This window comes from Lepidochelys kempii, chromosome 16, assembly GCF_965140265.1.
Source record: "Lepidochelys kempii isolate rLepKem1 chromosome 16, rLepKem1.hap2, whole genome shotgun sequence".
Lineage (NCBI taxonomy): Eukaryota > Metazoa > Chordata > Testudines > Cheloniidae > Lepidochelys > Lepidochelys kempii.
In genome coordinates this window covers 29442413-29464204 of record NC_133271.1, presented here as the reverse complement: position 1 = coordinate 29464204, position 21792 = coordinate 29442413, and the positions used below count along the sequence as shown (strand labels likewise).

The 21792-nt window shown below is 42.1% G+C and overlaps 2 long non-coding RNA genes across 3 annotated transcripts; one reads left to right on the top strand and one right to left on the bottom strand.

Annotated features, from left to right (window-relative positions):
• Positions 1–71: 71 nt before the first annotated feature.
• Positions 72–18160, bottom strand: LOC140899443 (uncharacterized). 2 transcript variants are annotated; one of them, XR_012155327.1, is made up of 3 exons: positions 16025–18160; positions 6708–6798; positions 72–3401 (listed from the first exon to the last, which is right to left on the bottom strand). It is a non-coding gene; the product is annotated as an uncharacterized lncRNA (long non-coding RNA). The 2 variants fall into 2 exon arrangements; XR_012155328.1 differs by lacking the exon at positions 72–3401 and adding an exon at positions 3408–5914.
• Positions 16330–21433, top strand: LOC140899441 (uncharacterized). Its single transcript, XR_012155324.1, has 3 exons — positions 16330–16480; positions 17828–18186; positions 20259–21433. It is a non-coding gene; the product is annotated as an uncharacterized lncRNA (long non-coding RNA).
• The last annotated feature ends 359 nt before the right edge of the window (positions 21434–21792 follow it).

The following is a 21792-nucleotide window of genomic DNA, read 5'->3' as shown; positions in this document are numbered from 1 at the left end:
AGGATTTCTAAAATGGCTTTTAAAAGGAAATGCAATAGAAAGTGAGGTAGAAAAATAACTTTAGTTACTGAAATCAGGGATTGACATTGCAAGACTTGCAAAACATAGCTACATTTCAGCCAGGTTAAGCCCTACAGAATATATCTGTAACTTAAATATTTGACCTGGCAACACAAGTCCAGTTATGTTTGTCCTGCTGATTCTGATGAGAATTTTATACATGTGAATTAGTTATTTATAAGCTTTTGTGAATAAATGTTGAATTTATTTAGTACTATTTCCATGAGATTTTTTTGAATATATATCCTAAAAAGTTAATGGAAACAAACCGGTCAACATAGTGATAGTTTTCTGAAGATTTAAATGAAAATGCCAGAGACATTTTTTGACTGAGTAGAAACAAAAATACTCTGGCAGTCTATAAACTAGTGAAAAAGAGGGCCAGATTCACAAAAGGACTTAAGTGCCTAATTGGGACTTTAGGTGCCTAAATCCAAAACACACACTCCATTGGGATTCACAGCCTACCTACTCAGCTGCCCCTGAGCCCTACAGATGCCTAAACTCGCTTGGCACCTAAGTGTTTGCAATAAAAGTTCCCTAGGCAACTACATTTCTGGCTCTGTGCTGGCTGGCTGTGCATCGCAGCCACATGACAGGCATCCAGATGCCTAAGCCCCAAAATGATACACATGGGGAAAGATAAAAGCATTCCTCTGTCTAACTTGCCTGAAGAAGTTCTGAGCATGCCTACCACATTGTGCCCCTATAGGCAAGCATACACAGAACATTGCAGGGGAGAGCAAGACCACCTCTCTCATGACTTTTAACCCTAGTGGTTAGGATACTCACCTGGGATGTGGGAGACATCTAGTTCAACTCTCCCCCTGAGAGGGAGAAGGGACTTGTCACCTCTCAAGTGAGTGCCTTAGCCACTGGGTTATGAGACATTCTAATATGGGGCTCCCTCAGTTTCTTCTATTGACTCTGTTCCAGTGTGAATAAATAATGAAATACTCCAGAAGGCATTCTGTGCCAAAAAATTAAAAAGTCTGCACACAATATTTTAAAATTCTACAAATTATATTTGTCAAATAAATGTGGAGGCTCCAGCATGGCACTGGGGAGCACAGGACACTGTCTGCACAGTGGTTGGAGATCACTGTGCAGCTCCCCCCAGGACACGGACTCAGTGGTGCGGTTGCACCCAACCCTGACACAGCACAAGGACTGGGCCTGTCCCAGAAACACTCCAGGGTCCTGCCCCTCCATGCCAGGTGTACCAAGTGTGGGCAGGCAGGCTCAGCAAGGCAAGATCCAAGTGTGGAGGAGCATAGTATGGGGGGATCCAGGTGTGACAGATTTTTGTTACTAATTTACCGGGTAGCTGGTGCTTGTACACTAGCGGGGCGATGCGATTTACAATGGAGTACAGACCCACCCACTTGGCATTCAGAGTGTGGGCCACCTTCCCCAGCTTTGGAACATTACCTTGTCTTCAAGTTGCCATGGTCAGATGTCATTACTGACAATCCCCTTATGCTTGGCCTTTTCCTTATCTAAAGTGGTCTTTACGGCTTCACGGGTTTTACACAGCTTTTTTTTTAACTGGGCAAAGCTGAGACATTTTGGTTCTGGCAAACAGTAAATGTGATTATTGGTAAACACAATATTTACATTACATTTGCTTACTGGTGGGTTGCTAACATTTTTATTTAAAAATTTTTTTTTTTTTTAGGAATTGACATATACACATTGCCCATTATACAGTACTTTGGTCTTATTATTTAATTTATTTTAGATACAAGATTTTAGGGAAATGTCTTTCCTACAGAGCTTTGGAGCAACAGGCAAGGATAAGCACACCCACTTTTGAGGAGTCCACTTGGTACAACCTCTGGTGTTCAATAGCTTCCCTCCCTCCCCAGTCCATTGGCTTGTGGTCTGGGGTAGCCAAAAGGATTCCATGTTCACTATGGGTAGTGGGCTAACTTTTTATATTTTTGCCTTCAGAGCCTGTTGGTATGCGATTTTAATAACAATTCCCCCCATGAAAAGGTCTGGCCTTACTATACTAAAAATGTACTGCATTTATTTGTATTGATAAGTATTAAACAGTGATTCTTTTTTTGCTTTAGCAAGTGTATTAAAACCTTAGTGTTTTTTGATATTACCCTAAAACATTTTGTGTTTTAAGGTGAACAAAGCAAGTATCTGCATTTTATTACATTTTATAGCTATAGCAGTATGTATTTTTTTTATTTGTATTTGTTTTTGTATTAGGCTGTTTTGTAGCTGTGACAAAGAGCTTAATTTATTTTTAATTATTTGTAGGTTTACTGTATTTATAATTTTTGCTTTAAAATTATTTTTTTGTAATATGGTGTCTGCTACTTGAGGAGGTTTTCCTGCAGCATTTGGTACACAACAGTGCTTAGCAACAAGACAAACAACACAAGGTAACACAAAACACAATTTCTATTGTGACAGTAGATTCCTGGTATTTTGGGTTGCTTTTCAGCTGGTGTCAGCTTTGTTTGTTTTTTTTGAAAGACAAAAGAACATGTTTTTACCCCTTTAGGGGTGGCAGATTATTGCTTAAATTTTATTTTTTTTATAAATATTTTTGCTGATTGCAGGCAAAACAGAAGAGTTACCCTCACATTTTCCTGTGATTGTTTATAGGCAGGCCAGATTTCCATGACTTTTACCTTTATTAGTTAGGTAATTTGCATTAACACAGATGCTTTTTGGTTTGCTTTTGGATTTAAAGCCATTAGCAGCTCAGAGACTCTGTCTTAAAAGGAACACATTTAATTTTTAGCAGAGTTTTGAATATTTTTTATTTTTAATTTTTGCTTTTAAAACACACAGCGACTTGAAGACAAAAACACAACCTATTGTGGCTCCCTTTGGCAAAGTGATAGTTTGATTACACAGAGCTATTTTAAGGCTTAGTGTGGGGCACGGTCTTCCTCTCTTTTACTACAGCTTTTATTTGCTATTTTGTTATTAAAAAACAGATTAAATTTTTTTTAAAATGTTTTGGTTTTGCTTGCCCTGCTGCAGCCATGACTTTGGTTTTTATTTTAAACAGTTTAAATTTTATAAAGCATTGAGTTACCTTAAGGTTTGAATGCTAAATACCAAAGTTAAACAACACTAGTTACCTGTGTCTGGCAAAAGTATTACTTGGTTTTGCAACTTTGAATGGAAGATTCAAATGGATTTTAGTGGTATTATTTAAAACAACACCAATGTATTTTAAAACCCCAAGAGTGCTTTTTTTAGCAAATTTGACTAACTTGTTTATAGTCAAATGATTTTAATTGAACAGTCTTTTTTACCTGGATTGTTTACAGACCTTCCTTTGGAAAAGGGCCCATTTTCCTTCAGAATAGCTGCAAAGAAACCAAGAAATTTTTTTAAAAATATTTTTACAGCGTTTAACTGATTAATTTTTTTTAGCCTTTGCAGAGTTAACTTTTTACTTTTTTAAAAATTATTTGCTTATTTTTTAAAATGACACCTTCATTAACTCAGATTTTATTATTTTAAGTACTATTTTAGGGATTTGAATTTTTTTATACCTGTACTTACTAGGTTTTTTTTATTTTTTAAGATTTTTAACCTGTTTTTTAATTTTTTTATTTGCTGCTTGTTTGCGCCTGAACCTGTTTTTCTCATTGAACAGTTTCTTTCCATGGGCACAGGCTTCGTTCCATTACTAATTTAGCAAGGAGGGTGGGCTCCTTAATTAGCTGCCACCCCTCCTGGTCCCTTTCCTCTTTACAATTACCCCACGGGGTGCTTTTCTTGTAGTGGGGATGCTGTACATACAACCTTATTTTTCCTTTATGCGCTGGACCTCTCCTCGGTCTTAATGAGGGCCGCTATGGGGGGGGTGCAACAAACATTCAACCACCCTTGGGGATCTTTGCACAGCGGGAAATCAAAGCCCTCACCAGGGTTACCCAAATCATCCCCTGTGAGGCTTGCCACCTGGACCGAACGCACGGCCAACTGACATTTTAACTGCTCAATTTTCTTTTCATGGCGCGCACACTGCCGTTGGGGCATATGCTGAGCACGAATGGTTAGATCTTTGACAAGTCCTTGAAGGACTGGTACTTGCTTAGCCAGTGCTCCCAGGCAGGTGCGTTCTGCTTTTTTCCCCTGGAAGTCCTGTCTCAAGGCTTGCAGCTTATTCTGGGTGTAGACTTGGGTTGCCGCCTGGTACGTGATTTGTGCTTTCAGTTGCTCAATTTCCATTAGCTGTAACACACCTCCCTTCTCCCCAGCTCCGCTTGCTGTCCCAACAACATTTGATACCACATGGCTGCTGCAGTTTAAATTAATTCCACAGCTGCCCCTAGGTTTTTACCCTTCTGCTTTTTATACTTGGCATATAGGTCTAACAAATCCTGCCAAGTCTGCACTCTTTTCTGAAGCTCCGCCACAGAACCTTGGTGAGAGCCTTCTCAAGCCGGGAGAGGTCTTCACCTTCCTTTGAAAGAGGCAGCAGGGTCCCATCCCTCTTTGCTGCCTCCTCCATGGCTCGGGCATCAGGCTCACCTGCCTCCTGACCGGGCAGCTGGGCTACCTTGCCTGCATTCCTTAATGCCTGTACGTCCGGCATTGACCCCCATCATTGATGTCATCACCCACGACTGCGGGACTCCCAAGTCTACAGCTGTACCCTTCTGTTTCCTGAACATGTTGTGACAATTCCTTAGTACAACTTTAAAAATCTTTTAATTACTTGAAATTGCACGTTGCTTACACCGACCGGCACCAGGGCTTACAATGCTCACCCCTCCCCCCCCTTTGAGGGGCCAGAGGAAGAGACGCTAAGCCTCCCTCCATATTACTCTGTCTGATCCCACTGAGGGATACATACACCCCACCGAGGGTACATACACCCCAACTCTGTCCGGTTAGAGCGAGACACCCTATGGTCTCCTCTTCAACGCAGTCATACTACGACTGGGGGTGTACGCACTGAGGATTATTCCCTTGGAGCGAGAATTGCAAAGTTCCCCTCCCATTGCCCGGTACTGCTATGCCCAGGGATAGACCCACCTGCACCCTTCCCCCACCGACCGGGGTGGAGAGAGGAATACTAAACCTCCCTCCGGTTCTCTGTCATGCTACGACTGAGGGTGGGGCACACCTTTAATCATAGAATCCTCAACATGAAATACCAACAGTGCCAGACAGAGCAAACATGAAATACCCGGGGGGGGGGGATAGATACAGGAACACACCATGTGACTAAATTTTAAAGCTTTATTAAGAAAATAATAAAAGAACAGCAGAGCATGCTGGAATCACATCTATGTCACGTAGAGGAAGGAAAAAGCATTCATGCCCGAGCTGTAACCCACTTCCATAATCACACCCAAGCTACCCCAGGCTGGCCAGGCCTGAGCTGTACTGTCAGAACGGGGTGGGGGATGGACGGGAGTTTGTCCTTTGCACAGGTCATTCGGGGGGTCCGCTGCAAAGTTTCCAAATTGTTTCTGCTCTTGGGAGGGTTTTTAAGCCCTGGGGGTCTCTTGGGGGCATCCCCTTCAGAGACCTTTGTTCCCCATGCTCAGTGTACCAGTCCAGACCGGCCTTCGTGGCTTCTTCAGCTTCCCTCAAAACACACCAGCTCCAAGGTCACAAAGGCAGACTGGTGAGTCTCACTGGGCAGCCAACTTTTGCAATTGTGTAATCTCAGTCCTGCAACTTGCTTTGCTTTTGGTTTTATTTTTTACAGCCAGCTGCGGGTTTGGTGGTCGGCAGGCGGAGCAAGGCAGAGACTGTGTTGATTTTTGACCTTGAGGGCAGCGCCGCTTTCTTTTTTATTTTTAGGCCAAGCTGAATTTTTAAATTAACCCTTTTCTTTCCCACCTCGGCCTTCTAAGACCTGCAAAGGAACCTTTTATTTTACTTTTATACCTTTAACCCTTCCCAAAACACTTTGCAATGCCTGCAACAGCATTAGCAACGTACAATACTGATCTGCCTCCCCAGGGGACTTGAGGGAGGGGGCCATTGGGGTGTGACACAGGTGTGGGTTGAGACTCTTCTGTGTGGGGCAATCTGGGTGCGGGCAGCTCAGTAGGGAATCCGGCTATGGGGGGATCTGAATGCACAGGGTCTTGTTGAGGGGTTCTGGGTGCAATGGTAATGGGACTCTGCAGGGGCGGTCCAGGTGAAGGTGGTTGGGGCTCAGCACAGGAGAGGCTGGGTATTGGGTGGATAGAGCTCAGCGGGCAGGTTGGGATCCAGGTGCAGCTGGTTGGGGCTCAGTGGGGTGGGGATCTGGGTGGCTCATCAGGGTGGTCCAGGTGCAGGGGTAGTGGGGCTCATCAGGGGAGTTCTGAGTGCGGAGGGGGGTGGCTCGGTGGGAGGATCTGGGTATGAGGGGGTCTGGATGCATACAGGTTGGGTGGTTGGGGGAACAGCTCCCTGTACCGGGTTCCCTCCCCCTTCAGCTGAGGAGTAATGGGTGCAGGAAATGGGGGGAGAGTTTGCAGAGCTTCCTGCAGTTGGGGGAGAAATCTGGAGGTGGGTCTAACCTGGCCCCAGATGCCATGCAGGGAAGAGGAAGTCCCATTCTCCCCAGCCCAGCTGGGACTAGCAGCTGAGCATGATGCAGGGTAGGAGCCATCAGCCAGGTCTTCCCCAGTACTGTCCCCTGCACCACAGTGATTTACCTCTCTGCTGGCTGTCCTGGGCACCCAAAACACACTGCTGGGGAGGGTTGAATGACAGCTCTTGTGACTTCCCTGTCAGAAAGTCATTTTTCTGTGGGGAAGCAAAGAAATTGGTGGGGGGGGGGTCATAAATTTTGCACATGCACAGTGGGGCAGAATTCCCCCAGGAGTAAATAAAAGAATCATGGGGCCAGAAAAAGAGAGCACAAGCTTCTTGCCAAATGGTGGAGGTATCTAATCCCAAGAGATGGGATGCAGGAGATCCCTGCAGCCCAGATTTTGTGCCTATCTCCAAGAGCTTAGCCCACCCCCCTCAGCTTGGCACCTCCCATTGGCTAGTTTAGGCAAGAAGCTGCCTACTGTGCTAGCTTTTGTGAATCTCATTCTGAGGCACCTCTCTCCTCCCATTTATTCCAGGGCTTGAAGATGCCTAACCTAGGCTTTGTGAATTCCAGTGATTTTTCTAGGCACCTAAAAATTAGGGATGGCGACACTCAACATTGACATGCCTAAATTCCTTTGTTAATCTAGCCCAAATGATTGAAATAAACTGGGTTCCAGAAACCACAGTTCTCATTAAACAGGTGTTGTGGGTATAATCTCACAGAACAGCATCAGTGCAAATCCAGTTAACATTAATAGGAAAATTAGCCACGGGCAAAACAAAACCATTTTCCAAAAACTTTGAGAAAAAACTTTATTTTATGAGTGTATTCGTCTATGAAATTAATAATTTTATTAAATTCACAGACTATTAACTTTAATTCATTATTTTTATAAACACCACGTTGCTTACAAAAATAACAATGACTGTCTGAAAATGTGAGACAATGTGAAATGTCAACTGCCAAAGCTAGCAATTCAGAGATCATATGGCTGCTGGCATAAGGGGAAACTTACAACACTAAATAAAACCACCTCCTTCTATGCTCCTTGTTGAACAAGAAATGCTAAATTGGTTTTAAAGTTCATAGACTGAATTTACATTAACCCATGCAGTCAAACTCACTGGAGTAACGGATGGACTAGAAACAACACAAATCAAAATGGTCATTTTGTTATATTACTTTTTTCGTTATGTTCTATTTCAAAAATTTCCTAATAACATATTACAACGCCTAAAGAAAGAAAATATTAAAACCAAATATTTAACATATTTATTTAAAGACCACCACCTTTAATGATGAAGAGCCCTTAACAGCTATGCTGGGGAAAGTACATTGGGAGTTTTCTTTGTCTTCTTATTTCTAGAAATAGAGCAATACTCTGATCCCTAAATAAATTACATAAACAAGTTGTGTTTCCATAAATATAAGGAAAATGGCTGAGATTATGTACAATGTATTTTCAGCTTCTTTAGAAAAAAAATGATGGGACTAGAGCAAGAGAGAGACACACACATTTAACAATATCATGCCACCATTCTTAACATACTTGCATCACATCATGGCTCACTTATGCTTTTAATTTACAGTAGTTTTTACCATGAGTAGGATTGCTTTTCCAGGTCTTGTTTTCAATGCTGAAAATTACTAATAAACTCGTTTGCCCTTTTACAAATGGGGGCCTTAGGAATGTCTGTAACTGTCCCTTTAAAGGTGTTTCCAATGGCTTCTGAGAACACCTGCAATATATTTTTCATAGTCCATTTGAAGTACTGTTTTTTTTTAGCACTTTGTTAACATTCTTAATCAAAGACAAGTTATATCTCCAGAGGGTTGGATCCCTAGTGAGAAATTTTTTAGGTATGGTGACAAAGTTCCTCCTCTGCCTTGGTGGGTCCTGTGCTTTTTGGAGGATTTGCTTGCTTCAGAGGTTCACGGCAACCCTCAGTTTGGCTGCTTCTGCTGGAGGCTCAAACCTGCCGTCCACTCAGCTAACCTCATCACTGGCCAGCATGGGGGAAACGGAGAACAATCCCCACAGTCTCTGTGTCCCACCTAGTGGGCCTGGGACTGGCCAGATCCCTTTCCAAATTAGACCTTCCCTTCTGGTGTTTCCCACAGCTCTTCCTGTGTCCAATGAGGAGTTGGGGGATGGGGGGAACCTCTAATAGCATTGGCTCACATAGCGAGCATTTTTTTTCCCTACTTGTCCTGACCGGAAACTTTTTCTTTTTTCCTTCTTTCCTCCTCACTTCCCAGTCCACTACTTTTATTCTCCTGTTATCACCTCATCTCCTACCTGGGTCCCATTTCATCCGTAGCTCAGCATCTCTATTCTTCTCCTTCTCTAGCAGCTTTTTTCCAACTGCCCCTTCTGGTGGATTCTGAGCCCCCTCCCCAGCTTGAGTTGCCTTCTCCTTGGCTAAAAGAAAAGGAGTACTTGTGGCACCTTAGAGACTAACCAACGTGAGCTACAGCTCACTTCATCGGATGTGTCCGATGAAGTGAGCTGTAGCTCACGAAAGCTCATGCTCAAATAAATTGGTTAGTCTCTAAGGTGCCACAAGTACTCCTTTTCTTTTTGCGAATACAGACTAACACGGCTGTTACTCTGAAGCCTGGAGAGGCTGCCTGAGACTATTTACCTTAGAGTATAGCTCTCTCGCAGACTGATTGGAGAAGAAAAGGCAAAATCAGGTAAAATTACACTTTCCCACATTAAAAAATAAGGGGTAATCCTGACATTCATAGAATATCAGGGTTGGAAGGGACCTCAGGAGGTCATCTAGTCTAACCCCCTGCTCAAAGCAGGACCAATCCCCAACAAAATCATCCCAGCCAGGGCTTTGTGAAGCCTGACCTTAAAAACTTCTAGGGAAGGAGATTCCACCACCTCCCTAGGTAACGCATTCCAGTGTTTCACCACCCTCGTAGTGAAAAAGTTTTTCCTACTATCCAACCTAAATCTCCCCCACTGCAACTTGAGACCATTACTCCTTGTTCTGTCATCTGCTACCACTGAGAAAAGTCTAGAGCCATCCTCTTTGGAACCCCCTTTCAGGTAGTTGAAAGCAGCTATCAAATCCCCCTTCATTCTTCTCTCCTGAAGACTAAACATCCCCAGTTCCCTCAGCCTCTCCTCATAAGTCATGTGTTCCAGTCCCCTAATCATTTTTGTTGCCCTCCGCTGGACTCTTTCCAATTTTTCCACATCCTTCTTGTAGTGTGGGGCCCAAAACTGGACACAGTACTACAGATGAGGCCTCATCAATGTCGAATAGAGGGGAACGATCACGTCCCTCGATCTGCTGGCAATGCCCCTACTTATACATCCCAAAATGCCATTGGCCTTCTTGGCAACAAGGGCACACTGTTGACTCATATCCAACTTCTCGTCCACTGTAACCCCTAGGTCTTTTTCTGCAGAACTGCTGCTGAGCCATTCGGTCCCTAGTCTATAGCGGTGCATTGGATTCTTCCGTCCTAAGTGCAGGACCCTGCACTTATCCTTGTTGAACCTCATCAGATTTCTTTTGGCCCAATCCTCCAATTTGTCTAGGTCCCTCTGTATCCTATCCCTACCTGCCACCGTATCTACCACTCCTCCTAGTTTAGTATCATCCGCAAAGTTTAGTATCATCCAAAAGTTTAGTATTTTCACAAACAAGGTCAGCTCCCAGACTACTGCACTGGGCAGAAAAGCATGAGGAGGAGGTGACCAGCCCTCTGTGGAGAAAGAAGTGGTTCAGGACTATTTAGAAAAGCTGGACAAGCAGAAGTCCATGGGGCCGGATGCGTTGCATTCGAGAGTGCTAAAGGAGTTGGCGGATGTGATTGCAGGGCCATTGGCCATTATCTTTGAAAACTCATGGCGATCGGGGGAGGTCCCAGATGACTGGAAAAAGGCTAATGTAGTGCCTATCTTTAAAAAAGGGAAGAAGGAGGATCCGGGGAACTACAGGCCAGTCAGCCTCACCTCAGTCCCTGGAAAAATCATGGAGCAGGTCCTCAAAGAATCAATTCTGAAGAGGAGAGGAAAGTGATCAGGAACAGTCAGCATGGATTCAACAAGGGCAAGTCATGCCTGATTAATCTAATTGCCTTCTATGATGAGATAACCGGCTCTGTGGATGAAGGGAAAGCAGTGGACATGTTGTTCCTTGACTTTAGCAAACCTTTTGACACGGTCTCCCACAGTATTCTTGCCAGCAAGTTAAAGAAGTATGGGCTGGATGAATGGACTATAAGGTGGATAGAAAGCTGGCTAGATTGTCGGGCTCAACGGGTAGTGATCAATGGCTCCATGTCTAGTTGGCAGCCTGTATCAAGTGGAGTGCCCCAGGGGTCGGTCCTGGGGCCGGTTTTGTTCAATATCTTCAGAAATGATCTGGAGGATGGTGTGGATTGCACCCTCAGCAAGTTTGCAGATGACACTAAACTGGGAGGAGTGGTAGATACACTGGAGGGTAGGGATAGGATACAGGGGGACCTAGACAAATTGGAGGATTGGGCCAAAAGAAATCTGATGAGGTTCAACAAGGATAAGTGCAGGATCCTGCACTTAGGACGGAAGAATCCAATGCACCGCTATAGACTAGGGACCGAATGGCTAGGCAGCAGTTCTGCGAAAAAGGACCTAGGGGGTGACAGTGGACAAGAAGTCAACAGTGTGCCCTTGTTCCCAAGAAGGCCAATGGCATTTTGGGATATGTAAGTAGGGGCATAGCCAGCAGATCGAGGGATGTGATCGTTCCCCTCTATTCGACATTGGTGAGGCCTCATCTGGAGTACTGTGTCCAGTTTTGGGCCCCACACTACAAGAAGGATGTAGAAAAATTGGAGAGAGTCCAGCGAAGGGCAACAAAAATGATTAGGGGTCTGGAACACATGACTTATGAGGAGAGGCTGAGGGAACTCGGATTGTTTAGTCTGCGGAAGAGAAGAATGAGGGAGGATTTGATAGCTGCTTTCAACTACCTGAGAGGTGGTTCCCAAGAGGATGGTTCTAGACTGTTCTCAGTGGTAGAAGATGACAGGACAAGGAGTAATGGTCTCAAGTTGCAGTGGGGGAGATTTAGGTTGGATATTAGGAAAAACTTTTTCACTACGAGGGTGGTGAAACACTGGAATGCGTTACCTAGGGAGGTGGTGGAATCTCCTTCCCTAGAAGTTTTTAAGGTCAGGCTTCACAAAGCCCTGGCTGGGATGATTTAGTTGGGGATTGGTCCTGCTTTGAGCAGGGGGTTAGACTAGATGACCTCCTGAGGTCCCTTCCAACCCTGATATTCTATGATTCTAAGACAGAGGCAAAAAAAGCATTGAATACATTAGCTTTTTCCACACCCTCTGTCACGAGGTTGCCTCCCTCATTCAGTAAGGGACCCACACTTTCCTTGACTTTCTTCTTGTTGCTAACATACCTGAAGAAACCCTTCTTGTTACTCTTAACATCTCTTGCTAGCTGCAACTCCAGGTGTGATTTGGCCTTCCTGATTTCACTCCTGCAAGCCCAAGCAATATTTTTATACTCATCCCTGGTCATTTGTCCAATCTTCCACTTCTTGTAAGCTTCTTTTTTGTGTTTAAGATCAGCAAGGATTTCACTGTTAAGCCGAGCTGGTCGCCTGCTGTATTTACTATTCTTTCTACACATCGGGATGGTTTGTCCCTGTAACCTCAATAAGGATTCTTTAAAATACAGCCAGCTCTCCTGGACTCCTTTCCCCCTCATGTTATTCTCCCAGGGGATCCTGCCCATCAGTTCTTTGAGGGAGTCAAAGTCTGCTTTTCTGAAGTCCAGGGTCTATATTCTGCTGCTCTCCTTTCTTCCTTGTGTCAGGATCCTGAACTCGACCATTTCATGGTCACTGCCTCCCAGGTTCCCATCCACTTTTGCTTCCCCTACTAATTCTTCCCAGTTTGTGAGCAGCAGGTCAAGAAGAGCTCTGCCCCTAGTTGGTTCCTCTAGCACTGCACCAGAAAATTGTCCCCTACATTTTCCAAAAACATCCTGGATTGCCTGTGCACCGCTGTATTGCTCTCCCAGCAGATATCAGGGTGATTGAAGTCTCCCATGAGAACCAGGGCCTGCGATCTAGTAACTTCTGCGAGTTGCCGGAAGAAAGCCTCGTCCACCTCATCCCCCTGGTCTGGTGGTCTATAGTAGACTCCCACCACGACATCACCCTTGTTGCTCACACTTCTAAACTTAATCCAGAGACTCTCAGGTTTTTCTGCAGTTCCATACTTGAGCTCTGAGCAGTCAGACTGCTCCCTTACATACAGTGCAACTCCCCCACCTTTTCTGCCCTTCCTGAACAGCTTATATCCATCCATGACAGTACTCCAGTCATGTGAGTATTTAAATCCAGCAAATTTAAAATTTACAGAGGAACTACTTTTAACCCAAACATAATTAACTCATATCTATCCTGAAGACCTATTTCTTTCACAACACTTACAAGAAACTAGATGACTAAGCCTTCTGCTTATTTATTCTTTTTTTTAAAATGTAAATTATGTGAGGATGTATTGAATGGTGGAGAATAGGAAGGGGAACTTCATGTGATTAGCTTAAATATAAAAAAACCTCAACAGCAAACATGCAATTACTAATCTATCTCCATCCCCATCACTTTGCTTGTACAGCCTGAGGATCTAGCTGTATCCTCAACCTGGGTCTGCCTTTGTACACTTTTTTGTGTGTGACTGTACAGAGAGACTCTCTTTCTGTGTTTGGGTGCTATCACAAAAAATGGTCACCTACCGCTTGTAACTGTTATTCTTTGAGATGTGTTGCTCATGTCCATTCCAAGTACGTGTGCGCTCGCCGCATGCGCAGTTGCCGGAAGGCTTTCTCCCTAGTGGTACCTGTCGGGTCGGCTCAGGCACCCCCTAGAATCGCGCCTTCATGGCACTGCATATAGGACCCTGCCGACTCGCTGCCTCTCCAGTTCCTTCTTGCCAGATTACTCTGATGAGGGGAAGGCGGGTGGGTCTGGGAATGGACATGAGCAACACATCTCGAATAACAGGTAGAGGTAGGTAACCATTTTTTCTTCTTCGAGAGCTTTCTCATGTCAATTCCAAGTAGGTGACTCCCAAGCCTTAGCTAGGAGGTGGGGTCAGAGTTCATGGACATAATTGTTGCTTTGCAGGCATTGTTACAAAGTATCTTTAAGTTTGTTTTTGTTAATATTTCTGATAGGCCGTAGGATGGGGGAGATAATACCTCATAAAGTAGGAAAGTGCTTCCAAATGACAAACGCTTGCCCGTCCTAAAGCATAACAACTAACACAGAATGGCTGCTTACAAAACAGTTTCACTAAAAGAGTTATCAGCATTCCCCCCTAAAACTCAGGACAGCTTTCTTACCCCCATGGCCTGATCTCTGTGGCTGTGGCTTTTTTTAAAATTTGTTTGTCCTCAGTTTAGATTTTAAAAAACATTAGAAAAGAAGAAAAGTGGGGGAGTGGGTGGGGGGGAGGAAGACTCCTTATCTCTGGTGAAAAACAGCAAACTTTTTTTTACATAAGCTAATTTTTTCTTGTGTTTTTTGTATAAATCCAAACTTTAAAAAGCAATTTTTTTGGTTAATTTTGTTTTTTATTAAAACACATGTAAACTCCCCTCAATTGCCAGTTTTCATATTCTTACCCAGTTGCTGTTTTGGTACTTTAAAAACACTATTTTTAAAAGGATAGGCTAGTATCTTAAGCCTTTTTAGTTCACTAAACATCTACAAAATATCCCTAAGAGGGGCCTTGTTTTGTTACAGCTCAGTCAATACTGCTTTTTCATGTTAAACTTTTAAAAAAACAAACATAATGCTTCAAATAGGCCTCACTGCATACAGAATATCCTAAAAAGGTCATGTTATGTTACATCTCAGTCAGTGCTGTATTTTCATGCTAAATGTTAAAAAAAACCCTTTATATAATGAAACACGGCATGTTTAGCAAGTGTTAAAATTATGGGGGAAAAGTTGAGGGGTGGGGATGTTCGTCACATAGGCTATCTCTCAGCTTCATTTGGTCACAAAGCGATGGTTTTTGTCTTTTACAATCAGTAAATGGAATAAAATACTTGTTATAACATTCACAAAGTATCTTTCAATGCAATCTCACCATTTGTTAAAACTTTAACAGTATTTAAAAAGTTAGGAAAGAAGCAAACTGGAGGGGTGACCCCTAGAGCCTTGCTAAGGCAGACTATAGTGCATGGATCACTGGCCAGCCTAATTAGTCTTATCTGTTTTTTAAATGTAGAGAAAGCCACAGCTCCAGCCTGTGCTGTATTATTTTAATAAAATCTCTGGACCCAAAACAAACACAGGCGCTTGTACCTGTGTCTCAGCACACGCGTTGCAAACATTTAAAAACAAAAATATTCTGATAATGCAACAGAAAAATTCATACTTAAATCTAAAAGTCCTAAAAAAATGGAAGCTTAATATAACTTTCGCATGGATTTGTTAAAAAGTGGGGAGGAAAACAAACTTCTCTCTGATCCATGGGATTACAGAGAGAACCTGTTACTAAGGTTCTGTGGTTTTCACTCTGGGGTGTTTTCTGCGTGCTTTTTCTTTTTTTAATTGAAACACACATGTAAAAATGTTAAATGAAGGGCTCTGTCTTCATATAGGCTTGTCTTTTCAAGTGATTATTCCTTTACAAGCCTTTCACCTCTATTTGTTAAAAACTTTACCAAATTACTTTTATAAACTAACTGGCTGTGGTTTTAACCCTGAGTTAATTTGTTTTTTTATTTTACATTGTTAATAAGATTAGTTACAAAGCAATGTCTTCTTCAGATAACAAAAGGAAATGTTTATTTCAACAAGTATTTGGTATAATTTTGTTTTAAAAGCAGGTCTAGGGCTTTCTTGTTATGTTCTGGCCTTGATCCGCTGTCTCACAGATGCTGTTTTTGCTGACAATGGCTTTGTTGATAAAGCATGCTGATTCAAATTGTTCTTACTAAAAATGATCAATGTTAGTCAAACATAGGGGAAAACTTTTTTTATCACTATACATTACTTTTATAAACAGGTTCTCTGTGTTTTTAACCCTGTGATGTTTCTGCATGCTAATTTTTTATTGAAACACATATGTAAAAGTGCTAAATAAAGAAATATGTCTTCAGAGAGGCTTGTCTTTTAAAGTGTTTATTCCTTTACAAAACTTAATATAACTTTCACTTGCGTTTGTTAAAAAGTGGGGGAAGAAACAAACTTCTCTCTGATCCATTGGTTTACAGAATAAGGGTAATATAAACTGGCTGTTAGTAAGGTCCTATGGTTTTAAACCTGGGGTGTTTCTGCATGCTCTATTTTATTGAAACACACCTGTAAATAAAGGGATGTGTCTTTATATAGGTTTGTCTTTTAAGGTGTTTATCCCTTTACAAGACTTAATATAACTTTTACTTACATTTGTTAAAAAGTTTGGGGATGAAGCAGCCTTCTTATCTCTGATCCACTGACTCACAGATGCTGTTTTTGCTGACAGGGGTTTTGCTGCAGCTTCAAATTGTCCTCACGAAAAAATAACCAATAATAGTCTAAAACGTAGGGGAAAACTTTTAAAAATTGTTTGTTACTAAGGGCTTATGGTTTTAACTTTTATTAAAGCCCCTATGTAAAAGGGGCTACATGGTGGAAAAAGTGCTTGAGGTCTGTTTTTTTAGATAAGAATAAGGCAGTTAAAGTGGGGGCGGAGATGGCTCTTGTTTACAAATTTTGGGACTATAGGATTGGTTCAGGAAAATGAATTCTATGACACTGCTGTAGAACAACATCTGATTGGGCTGACCCAAAGGCGGTGATAACAAGCCTGAGGGGCTGTGAACCTGGGAAGTTGTCTCTTTCCACAGAAACACTTAGAAGGGTAAGATCTCTCTCTGACTCAACCACGTGCTGACTATTTTTGCCCTTTGCAAAGGGGCTTTCTTTTCCCTTTCCTGTTCTCTCTTTTAACCTATCTTTATATGTTTCTCTTATTTAACTCTTTTTAAATGCTCTTTACTTAACCTATCCTTGTATTTAATAGTTTAAATGCTTTTCTATTAACCTCTCTTTATACTTTTTAATATTGCTTACTAAACAGTTTCTGCTTTAGTAAATGCCCTTTTTTGCAATGTGTGTTCTTTTTAAACCTATTTTTCAATATTATTTAATGTTTTGAAATGCTCTTTTCTTAACCTACCCTTATATTTAACATTTTAAATGTTTCTTTCTTAACCAACCTTTATATTTTTACCATGTGCTTACTAAACAGTTTCCTTTATATGTTTCTTTTATTTACCTCTTTTTAGATACTCTTTTGAAGGGCCGAAATCCATATGCTATTAAGTAACAACCTGATATATAAACTGTGTCAGCTCTTTTTACAGGCCTAAAGTCCAGAATTTGGTTAAGAGGCCAGAGGCCTAGCAAACAGTGAACAATATTAGCTAAGAAAGAAAAACAAACAAAAAACAACCTTGGTTTTTGCTAAGATAAGCTTGGTCAGCAAAATGCCAGGTGGGGAATCATAATTGGTAGCTTTATCTAAAAGCTGCAAACAGACCAAAGGAATGAAAGGGGCCCTTTTCTGTAGAAAGGGGTACCTTCCCACACACCAACGTTGAGTTTATGGAAGAGGTTCAAACATGTCAGTATGAGATATAACATCCTCCCTCTCACAAATGTACACCCCTTCTCCAAGCCACTACCAGTGCCTGCCTTAAAAACACAAATAAACAACTAAAAAAAATTTCTATTGCCATATACTTTTCACTGTTTTCTTGTTTTAACCCCCAAGTATGTACCTGTAAACAATCAATGGAGCTACTTCATTCCTATAAATCCCAAATCAGAATTAAACATATACATTTTATACATTGTTTAAAGTACTAATTGTATGTTACTTGTTAACCTAAAACCATGGGCGGAGACATTATGTAATCTTTGACTATTGGCTACTGTGCTTATCTTGTCTTCCTGCTAGACCTATCCAGGTGTTTGGATTTCCCTCCGCCCATGGAAAATCCATATAATCCACTGTAATCAATTGTTTGGCAGTGTCTCTGAGCCTAATAAGCAAAGTAACACTCCACCAGCGCTGTGTGTAATAAACCCACGTGCTTGATTCTACACGTTGTCCATTTTGGTCCTTGATTTTTCTTAACCTACCCTTACATTTAATACACCTGTTACATTTATCTCAAAATTTTTTATTCTTTAATAACTATAGTGAGCCGGTGTGGCTCCCTGCCGCCCCGGAGAGGGACGAGCCCTTCTGGACACCGGAGTGGGCAGAGCTAGGGCTCTGAGCCCACCCCCAGAGGGTCAGGCGGCGCCCCCGAAGTATAAAGGCTCGACCTCAGAACTCACTAGGGAGAGAGCTGCTGGGGAGGCCAGACGCCTCCGACCTGTCCCGCGCCCGCTACCCAGAGGGGTTGCTGGGCCTGCCCCACGCCTGCTACCTGGAGGAGTTGCCAGGCCTGCCCCACGCCAGCTACCCGGAGGAGTTGCTGGGTCTGCCTCTAATCACCTACCTGCCCCGAGGAACCCATGGTGCTGGAGCCCCTGGAGGACACCACTGTGACCCAGGTACCACCCGAGGGGGAGTCTGGAAATAGCCCGGGGGCAGCTGACCCTAGTCTGGCTGCAACACTGCCAGAGCCCATGTCAGTGTGTTGTGGCCAGGATCCCCACTGACCCAGCAGCGGGTCTTCTGCCGCTGCTAGGGCCCCGGGCTGGGATGCAGTGCAGTGGGAGGGGCTGCGTCCCCCCCCGCCACCCAACTCATGGGTGGCAGTCTCCCCCTCTTCCAGGCCCTTTGGGGCCTGGGCTTATTGCTACTATTGTACTGCTACTGCTCAGCCCCTACCTGAGGGCCTGAGCGCCTGACTCATTGTTGCCCAGGGCCTGGGCTCATTGTGCTTATTTCAGTTGCTGCAAGGGCCGCCGAGACAGACTCCCGTGGCAGAACTAATTCCCCATAAACATCAACAGTGTGTAGTGAGCTGGTGTGGCTCCCCGCTGTCCCGGAGAGGGATGAGCCCCGGCTAACCTCTTTACAATAACATACCAAACTAGTCCTTTAAAAATACCTCTCTTTACTCAACCTCACCAAAAATCTCTCTTTTCTTTAATAACTTGCCTCTCTTCTTTAAAAACAAAAATCTTTATTTTTCTTTAAGTTCTCTTTCTATTCTTTAATAATATACCAAACTAGGCCTTTAAAATAATGTCTCCTTACTAAACCTAACCAAACAACCTTTCTTTCCTTTTTTCCTGTAAACCTTACCAAAGCTTTCTTTTTTTAATCTTTAAGCTCTGACTCTATTCCTTCAACCTTTTTCTCATAAAAAAACAACCAAATGCAGCAAAGCACAAGCATGCAACGTTCCCCCTATTCAAACATAAAAAAAAATCATTTTTTTTTAAATGGCCAACAGCGCCAAACCTCGACACCAACGGAAACGGGGAAGGTGGGCAGGACATAGGAGGGTCAGTCCTAGGACCAATCCTGTTCAACTTATTCATAAATGATCTGAAGATAGGGGTAAACAGTGAGGTGGCAAAGTTTGCAGATGATACTAAACTGCTCAAGATAGTTAAGATCAAAGAAGACTGTGAAGAACTTCAAAAAGATCTCACAAAACTAAGTGATTGGGCAACAAAATGGCCAGTGAAATTTAATGTGGATAAATGTAAAGTAATGCACATTGGAAAAAAAACCCCCAACTATACATACAATATGATGGGGGCTAATTTAGCTACAACTAATCAGGAGAAAGATCTTGGAGTCATCGTGGATAGTTCTCTGAAGATGTCCACGCAGTGTGCAGCGGCAGTCAAAAAAGCAAACAGGATGTTAGGAATCATTAAAAAAGGGATAGAGAATAAGATGGAGAATATCTTACTGCCCTTATATAAATCCATGGTACGCCCACATCTTGAATACTGCGAACAGATGTGGTTTCCTCAACTCAAAAAAGATATACTGGCATTAGAAAAGGTTCAGAAAAGGGCAACTAAAATGATTAGGGGTTTGGAACGGGTCCCATATGAGGAGAGATTAAAGAGGCTAGGACTTTTCAACTTTGAAAAGAGGAGACTAAGGGGGGATATGATAGAGGTATATAAAATCATGAGTGGTGTGGAGAAAGTGAATAAGGAAAAGTTATTTACTTGTACCCATAATATAAGAACTAAATGAAAATAATGGGTAGCAGGTTTAAAACAAATAAAAGGAAGTTCTTCTTCACTCAGCGCACAGTCAACCTGTGGAACGCCTTGCCTGAGGAGGTTGTGAAGGCTAGGACTATAACAGGGTTTAAAAGAGAACTGGATAAATTCATGGAGGTTAAGTCCATTAATGGCTATTAGCCAGGATGGGTAAGAAATGGTGTTCCTAGCCTCTGTTTGCCAGAAGCTGGGAATGAGCAACAGAGGATGGATCACTTGATGATTCCCTGTTCTGTTCATTCCCTCTGGGGCACCTGGCATTGGCCACTGTCGGTAGACAGGATACTGGGCTAGATGGACCTTTGGTCTGAGCCAGTATGGCCATTCTTATGTTCTTATAAGCCCTAAATGGGGTGTGGAAACCTGTCAAAAATATATGGTGATGAATACTATCAAGCTGTATACCACTGTTGCTTGTTGTTCCCTAGGTCATGCATGACAGCATCAAAAGCCTTACTGAAGTCAAGATATACCACGTCTACCACTTTCCCCCCATCCACAAGGCTTGCTACCCTGCCAAACTCATGGACTTGTCTCTACTTCTGCGCACAGACAGATCTTAACAAGGGACTACAGAATTTGATCTGTTTATATAAAGCCCTGATTGTACAAAAAAAGAGAGAACAACCTCACATAGATTGGAAGTTTGGAAGGATTTTCCTTGTTCTTTGCCACACATTTTGATCCTGTCACATCTGCTTTATAAATGACTGTAGTTTATGCAACTATAAAGTGTAGTGTCCAACTATGTTATTGTTTAATCACAGACAAAGCACAGTTTGATGTGCTTGACGTGAGAAGTTCTAGTTCATTGTATACTTCAAATCTACTCTTGACAATACATGGTATTGTTAACAATCTGACAGATTCACAACCAAATGCATTTGTTTGTTAAACAATTTTTTTACATTAAGGTATTTAATTAGTGAAACAATCATTATCAATGTAACAAGCTGAAATACAGCAACTTGATACAAGACTGAGGTAACAAAATACTTTGCCAAAAACCTAAAGACTCCCACACAAGGGTTAAAAGTTCAGTGGTTATTATGGGTGAGACAATTCACAAAAGTTATAGAAAGTCTGTACACAAATGGCATGCAGTGGGCTGCTGAAAAATACGGCCAAAAATAGTGCAACAGTGTTCACAAGAAACAAATATAGAAATTGGTTTATATTGTAATGCGACAAATGGATTGTATATTGAAAACTTCTGTTGATGCCTTAATTGAGTGCTAATGGGACAAACATGCATTTTGGCACTGAATTACTTTAAAATTACACACATTAATAAATTAATAATAAATATTGCCTGAAATATATCTAATATCTTCACAAGTCTGAAATTAGTCATCCTGAAAAACAGACTAAAAAGGCCTGTTTTTACAAAACAGCTGAAGTTTTACTGTGCGACTGATAACACTTACAAGGTTTATGATATCCTTTCATAGAGGTGATATTTTAATCAATGTCTATTATTTCAACAGGAGCTTTTAATTCACATTAAAGGTGTCAGATACTGAGTCCCCAAAAAATCAGTAATTATTAGAATTCATACTTTTTGTATTTAACAATAAATGTATTTAAAAATGGATTAAGCTAATACCATCCCTCTACTGTTCTATCATTCTCATTCATTTTATCTTCTCAAAAGCTACAAAGCAATACCACAATTATTGTGATATACTACAAGAATTTCAAGACATATTGCACAAGGCAAAACTACACAATTGCCATGTTCAGCTCTGTTTTACGTAATACTATCTACTCTGCAACTGGTGATCAGCTCAAGCATTCATTTTACCAATTCTTTAAAAACTTTAAAAATGCAAATTACTGAAGGTCTCGAGTAGCATTATTTTGAGGGTTTTGTTCTCTCCACAGACACACAAAAATTACATCCCTGGCACTATGAGAGACTCCTGGATATCAGAGTCACTTTTGTGTGTGTTCTCTCATTCA